Source organism: Clupea harengus, chromosome 12, assembly GCF_900700415.2.
Source record: "Clupea harengus chromosome 12, Ch_v2.0.2, whole genome shotgun sequence".
NCBI lineage: Eukaryota > Metazoa > Chordata > Actinopteri > Clupeiformes > Clupeidae > Clupea > Clupea harengus.
This window is the reverse complement of record NC_045163.1, coordinates 1,455,337-1,462,836: the sequence shown is the minus strand read 5'-3', so window position 1 is coordinate 1,462,836 and position 7,500 is coordinate 1,455,337. Positions and strand designations below refer to the sequence as shown.

At 40.2% G+C, this 7,500-nt stretch overlaps 1 protein-coding gene across 3 annotated transcripts in view; it reads left to right on the top strand.

Annotated features, from left to right (window-relative positions):
* Positions 1-7,500, top strand: part of rab27b (RAB27B, member RAS oncogene family) — a 30,583-nt gene that overhangs the window by 9,428 nt on the left and 13,655 nt on the right. The window lies entirely within an intron of this gene.

The following is a 7,500-nucleotide window of genomic DNA, read 5'->3' as shown; positions in this document are numbered from 1 at the left end:
TGAGTGATTACATTTTGCTAACGTAACTTCGATAACTGAATCAGCAGTGACTGTTAGCTAACTAATATTAGCTAATATTTGACCTGTTGAAAACCATGCAGATAACTCAGAGCATTTAAAACTGCCACCAGCAGGAATTGTAAATGGTTCACTTAATTTATATACGTTGATATAAAGCATCAGTATTTACTGATCGGCTGTCTTATCTAACAAAACAGGGATGTCTGAATGTTGACGTGAATTTAAGATGTGCTACTCATGGATGTAATTTAGTGTATACTTTTTATTTTGAGTGATTAAGTTAGGTTAGTTTAAACGTTTTTAGTGGACCAAGACTTCATAGCTCAATTAATGCATTAGCACGCAGATGTGGTGACATGATGAACTTCAAGAGAGCAAAGGGAAATGGTTTTAATCCCAAATTAATCCCAAATTAAAAGTTAGTCCGACCCCTTCACAAAACATCAGTGGCGTGCTGTCCTTCTTACCCTTCTGAGACAAATGTGATATGTAATTGTCAAGGTATCAGTTTATTCAAGCAAACACTACCCACAAACCCCAGCAACAAACAAACATACTGGAACCCAGGAAGCCCAAAATAGAGCACGTATACAGCTACTGCAGTGTAAGTGTGTAGAGGTAACATTATGAACTTCAAGAGAGTAAAGGGAGATGGTTTTAATTCCAAATCAGTTTCAATCAGCAATATTATTCATTACAGTAATGTAAGTCAACTCTTTTCAACTGGCACACTGTTTGCCCATAATAATATTGCTGTCATGTATCTACATATCTACATTTCTACAGAATACGTACATACACACACACAGTTTTTGTTTAACAAAATCAAGAATACACAAGAATATAGTAGTTTTCACTAAGTAGAGGACCCAAACAAATGAACTAAGTAGGCTGTACTTACATGCTTTATGTCTGCCTTTGACTTTACAAACATGAAGAAGCTGATTTTAATCATTGAATTTAATGTATATCATCGTATTAGCTCTACACTAACAAATCAAGGCACAGGAATGGACCTAAAAAGGTCCAAATGCTTTGTCGCTCCAGCTGTACCCTATCAGGGTATGAGCACTGCACCTTTATTAGTGGTACATTTTTGTACCTTCTTGTCTGTACCTCTAAAAGAACATTTCTGCACCCCTAGTGACAGAAATGTACTTTATGTCCAGGTAAAAGAATGTACCCATTTGAAAGGTAGAAAACTGGTACCCAATGAGGTACAGCTGGAGCTACATGCCATTTTGTACCTTTATGAAGCAAAAACTTACCCTTAAATTCAGAGACAAAAACATTTACAATTATTGACCTAAATTAATTGACAGAACAATTAGTTGAAATAGTCTACAAATACAATTTTGTACATATTCTCATTGCTTTTCATGACATGAGTGACATCACTTCTCATAGTCCTCATATTCTAAGAGTCAGTACAAACCTGTTTGTACACTGAAGTAGTCCATTTCTACCGCAGACCACAGCTGTCCTCATTAGGGAGGGTTAAGTTTAGAGTTGCCAGACTTTATCACATGATCTCAACTTGAACTTCCCTCTCGCTTCTGAAATGGGTGAATAGATGGCGTTTACCCCAAGACGGCATGGTATAGGCGGATTTTAGGGCAATACTGCGGGGCTATAGTAGCTGAAATGCGAATGTTCCTTGTTGACATTAGCCCCAGTTGGCCCGAAGATAGCCCTAGCTCACACTGGCTCGATAGTGGAATCACAGCTATTGGCAACAAGAAAGACTAAAACCTGGCCATTTGAAAGCTCATCTTTCTCCAGCCTTCTGTATATTTTGCAAACCAAACTTAAGCTTTCATTGTTTGTTTACGGGTCACATTACATAGTAACATGTTTGTTGAACACATCTTTCAAAGTGATTTTACTAGCTAACACTGCTGATTTGCATGGCACCCAATGAGGCACCGCTAGTGATTTCACCGTTTGTCATAGCCTACCTGACGCAGCTACACCGTTAAACTGGTGAAAAGCAGCAGATGATAAATCAGAAACCGTGTGGGTGGCTGCAAGAGTAGAAAATATGCATTTTACTAACATGGGATAAATATCTTTAACTGCATTTGATTATAAGACAATCCAGTGTTGCAAAAATCCATGTCGTTTCCATTCTTGAGCTGCTGAAAGTAGACCAGGAAAAAACCCCAAACAATGTGAGCAGATGTGGGAGAGAGAGGGAGAGAGATGAATGTGTAATCTTTTTCATTGAAACAAAGTAAACGTTCATTTTACAGTGTTTCCCCTAGGTTTACAGCTTTGGGGGGGGGGGGGGGCTGCGGCACGGTGCACGCTTAAAGGAATCATGGTGTTCATGTGTTTCTTTTAATGACAGCAGTCAATATAACAACTAAACATCGGGACATGTCTTTTTATGACAATTATCCACAAAGTGTGCAGCTTTTGTCGCTGCAGTGGTGTATCTTTCTGGGCTTCTGGAAGAACATTTTTTAAGATATTTGCGGCCTAAAATTCCTGATTTCGCAGGAGCTTTTCCAAAAAGTTGCGATGAAAGTTTTTATTTTTAGGTTTTTGTTGCAATGAAATTGGCGAAACAAGTGAAAGTTTGCGATAAAAAAGTTATGAATTGTCCTCTTTGTAATTATAATTGAGTTATTTGTTGAAAAATAATTGATTATTAAACAAACATTAATTCATCAAGAACAAAACGATTGAGAAATGGTCCTCTTAATAACCTCACCAATATGCCAAACAAAAGATTACCAGGACTGACCAAAAATGTAGCAAAATAGGCTTTAACTTATCCACAACGAAGTGCACATGTTTGGCATTACAAAAGGACCAGTACGACTGAATAAGATGTTATGAATGTCTCAGCCTTCATATGACGAAAAAAATAAAAAAAACAGCCTGTGTCACTATGATCTGTCTCGTCATCTGACGTCCTGCCTGTGTTTCTGCCGTTCTCATTGCTTATCAATCTGTTTTGCTATCCTTGTTTATTTATTTTATCCGTATAGGTGTTGATGTTCAAATTCATATATTAATTTAAAGTCGTCCAATTTCAAGTCATCCATTCTTCAACACTAGCTGCTACCTTTGTCTTCCAACAGAAAGTAACATTACAATCTCCATGGCAACAGGTCTTGAGGGTTTGGCAAATAATCGGATTTATTGCTTCCTTCATTATTCACAGCAAAATAAATAATTTTCGTTACATTTCATAGATTTATTAGCAGACTCTATGTAAAAAGGGCCACGCACAACTCACGGAAAAAAGATAAAAATGGAAGCCAGATCTATTTCTGAATTTCGGTGCGGACATTCTGTACGTACGTTCTGTTTCCACGTCTGTTGTAGCCATTCTCATTGGGCTCAATTGTCGACCCTACCGAGGAAAAGATCTCTGCCGGATTCATGAACGCCTGGATATTAGTTTTTTTAAAGCTTAAAAGTGTCCGTAGCTGTGCACTGGTTCTTAAAGCCCATTCTGTCCGCTGGTGGGAGCGTGCTCACCTGTGTGTGCGCGCACGTGTCTGTGTGTTTGTGCGCATCGCGGCGGAACTCTGCCATGCGCGATACAGAGAGCAGAGAATTGTAAACGCGCGACCATGTAGAGACAGAAATTACATGCCGTCGTGTAAATAAGATAAATAACATAAGGCTATTTATTTTGTTTAATAAAAGAACAAGCTATAGACCTGTTCTATACAGTGTTTCCCCTAGGTTTACAGCTTTGGGGGGGGGGGGGGCTGCGGCACGGTGCACGCTTAAAGGAATCATGGTGTTCATGTGTTTCTTTTAATGACAGCAGTCAATATAACAACTAAACATCGGGACATGTCTTTTTATGACAATTATCCACAAAGTGTGCAGCTTTTGTCGCTGCAGTGGTGTATCTTTCTGGGCTTCTGGAAGAACATTTTTTAAGATATTTGCGGCCTAAAATTCCTGATTTCGCAGGAGCTTTTCCAAAAAGTTGCGATGAAAGTTTTTATTTTTAGGTTTTTGTTGCAATGAAATTGGCGAAACAAGTGAAAGTTGCGATAAAAAGTTATGAATTGTCCTCTTTGTAATTATAATTGAGTTATTTGTTGAAAAATAATTGATTATTAAACAAACATTAATTCATCAAGAACAAAACGATTGAGAAATGGTCCTCTTAATAACCTCACCAATATGCCAAACAAAAGATTACCAGGACTACAAAAATGTAGCAAAATAGGCTTTACTTATCCACAACGAAGTGCACATGTTGGCATTACAAAAGGACCAGTACGACTGAATAAGATGTTATGAATGTCTCAGCCTTCATATGACGAAAAAAATAAAAAAAACAGCCTGTGTCACTATGATCTGTCTCGTCATCTGACGTCCTGCCTGTGTTTCTGCCGTTCTCATTGCTTATCAATCTGTTTTGCTATCCTTGTTTATTTATTTTATCCGTATAGGTGTTGATGTTCAATTTCATATATTAATTTAAAGTCGTCCAATTTCAAGTCATCCATTCTTCAACACTAGCTGCTACCTTGTCTTCAAACAGAAAGTAACATTACATCTCCATGGCAACAGGTCTTGAGGGTTTGGCAAATAATCGGATTTATTGCTTCCTTCATTATTCACAGCAAAATAAATAATTTTCGTTACATTTCATAGATTTATTAGCAGACTCTATGTAAAAAGGGCCACGCACAACTCACGGAAAAAGATAAAAAATGGAAGCCAGATCTATTTCTGAATTTTCGGTGCGGACATTCTGTACGTACGTTCTGTTTCCACGTCTGTTGTAGCCATTCTCATTGGGCCTCATTGTCGACCCTACCGAGGAAAAGATCTCTGCCGGATTCATGAACGCCTGGATATTAGTTTTTTTAAAGCTTAAAAGTGTCCGTAGCTGTGCACTGGTTCTTAAGCCCAATTCTGTCCGCTGGTGGGAGCGTGCTCACCTGTGTGTGCGCGCACGTGTCTGTGTGTTTGTGCGCATCGCGGCGGAACTCTGCCATGCGCGATACAGAGAGCAGAGAATTGTAAACGCGCGACCATGTAGAGACAGAAATTACATGCCGTCGTGTAAATAAGATAAATAACATAAGGCTATTTATTTTGTTTAATAAAAGAACAAGCTATAGACCTGTTCTATAGGAAAGGTAACCTTAAATTACTTCCGTTGTGATTTGGCGCTTTATAGAAAATAAAATTGAACAAAATGAACTTGACCTTCCAGGGGGGGCGGGGGGTGCCGTTGGGGGGGCGGGGCGCCCCCCTAATATAACGGTAGGGGAAACACTGTTTTAAATGTCACTGGCTTACGGCAAACTTCTTGACACTTTAAAAAATATCGTTCATTTATTTAAAAATGTATTTTAAAATCATATCATATCGAAACAAGCATATCGTAACTCTGTTAAAACTTACCAAGCACTCAATTTGAGTTCTTCTTCCCTGCCCCTGCAGCAGGTCTGAAGTCCAACTGAAACTGTTTGTGACCCCTGGTTTGTGCATATCCACTCCAGATATACGTATGAGAAAACACGTCTTCACTCAGGATACCTCTGGGTTTTAACAATATGCTGGATCATTTGCCTGCACCTTCAGCTTGTTAAAAGTAGACTACAACTTTGTACAAGTTGTTGTCAGCAATGATTTTGTAACTTTAAAACGAAACAAAGGTCCACAATTATCACCTTAAGGACCATTTCTATACCTTACAGGGTACTTCTCTGACAACTGTATCTTTGGGCACAGACATTCAACCCCTATTTCTCTATGTAGACAGAGTGTCATGGTTTTTATTGGGGAGCTTAATGGAAAGCCAGTGACAACCTATGCTGTCTTAATCTGGATAAAGAATGCTGTATTCGTAAATAAGAAAATCCATAAACAAAGAAAGATTTGTGGTGCCTCTGTCTGAACCTGTTGTTCCTGCCTTTCTGATCTGTTGATCTTAAGGTTGTTTATGATTAAAAAAAAAAAAAAAATTACAGGGGACTGACTGAAGTATAGCATATTCTTTTGGGACCAATATTGTATTGCGGATAGAACCTCACCTCTGGGAATCTCTGAGAGGCCTCTGGCCATGGCCTTTGTTCTCTACCTCTTTAGTTCTAACACAAAGAGTAGGACGCATCTGTTCAACGTGGCACCTGACAGCCACTCAGGGCTCCTATTTCCTGCTATGTACATTCATTAGCATTCTTATGAATGATGGAGTCCCCTTTTGTGTTCAAGGTAGACTCCGTGTGTAGACGCGTGAGTGTTTATACACGTGTCATGAGTTAAGCTCTATGTTGCTCTCTCAGTTGTTTTGCTATGTTTTCAAGCCCTACACTCCTTAATTGATTGCAGCAATAACCTTTTCATTACCAAGGGGCCGCTCTGGAAGAGCCTAGTGGCCTGTCTCCGTGCTGCTGCCTCCACTGCCTTCTGTGCTCGTGTGAAGTCCCAACGGCTGTTTCATCCAAACAACATTTGTTTTCAGACGTCAGGCTCCGGGGGAATCTGACGGCTGTAGGCAGCCATCTCATTGTGTTCTAAATCGTGTCTATGTTTTACTGGAAGCCGCAGCCTCCTGTGGTCTTTGACATTTAGGGTTGTGGGATTGGATTTGTTCTTGCGGCCCCTGCTTTTCACCCTCCTTTGTGGCGACTATTGATCCGTGTTCGGGGCGAGACCGGATCTCTGAGGGTTTTGCACTCTCCGCCATGGCCTCAGTGATGGCAGACTCCGAGTGCATGGCATTCCACAATCCTGTCGCCAGCACAGGTCACCTCCCATCATCTCTATGGTCATAAGAGTTCCCTAACTATGAGTTATATTAGCAGTGAAAAGCCATGATGGTATCTGTCTCCCTCTTTCCTTGAGTAGGCCTGCACAGGCTGGGAGTAATGAGCGGCTAGGTAACAGGAAAACGCAATTGCAGTTGCTAAGGAAGTGGAGGCAGCCAATTAAAACAGTGCTCCACTGTTCTTTTTAATCTAAAGATGGCTGGTGTTGCTAATGTCAGACAGTAAGTGACTTGTCTGCTCTGTGTCGCTGGGCAACCCCACCCTCCAGCCCAGTCAGCTCAGTCACAATCATCTGTATCAGCTCAAGTAGTGCCTGTACCTGTAGTAGTCTGCAGACTCCTGAAGGATGAATCATCAGCTCAAGTAGAACAGACTCCTGAAGGATGAATCATTTGGATCAGTGCAGACTCCTGAAGGATGAATCATTTGGATCAGCTCAAGTAGAACAGACTCCTGAAGGATGAATCATTTGGATCAGCTCAAGTAGTGCAGACTCCTGAAGGATGAATCATTTGGATCAGTTCAGACTCCTGAAGGATGAATCATTTGGATCAGCTCAAGTAGAACAGACTCCTGAAGGATGAATCATTTGGATCAGCTCAAGTAGAACAGACTCCTGAAGGATGAATCATTTGGATCAGCTCAAGTAGTTCAGACTCCTGAAGGATGTGAAAAAGTTGTTGTGAATGTATTGAACCACAGAGCAAACGCTCCTCTC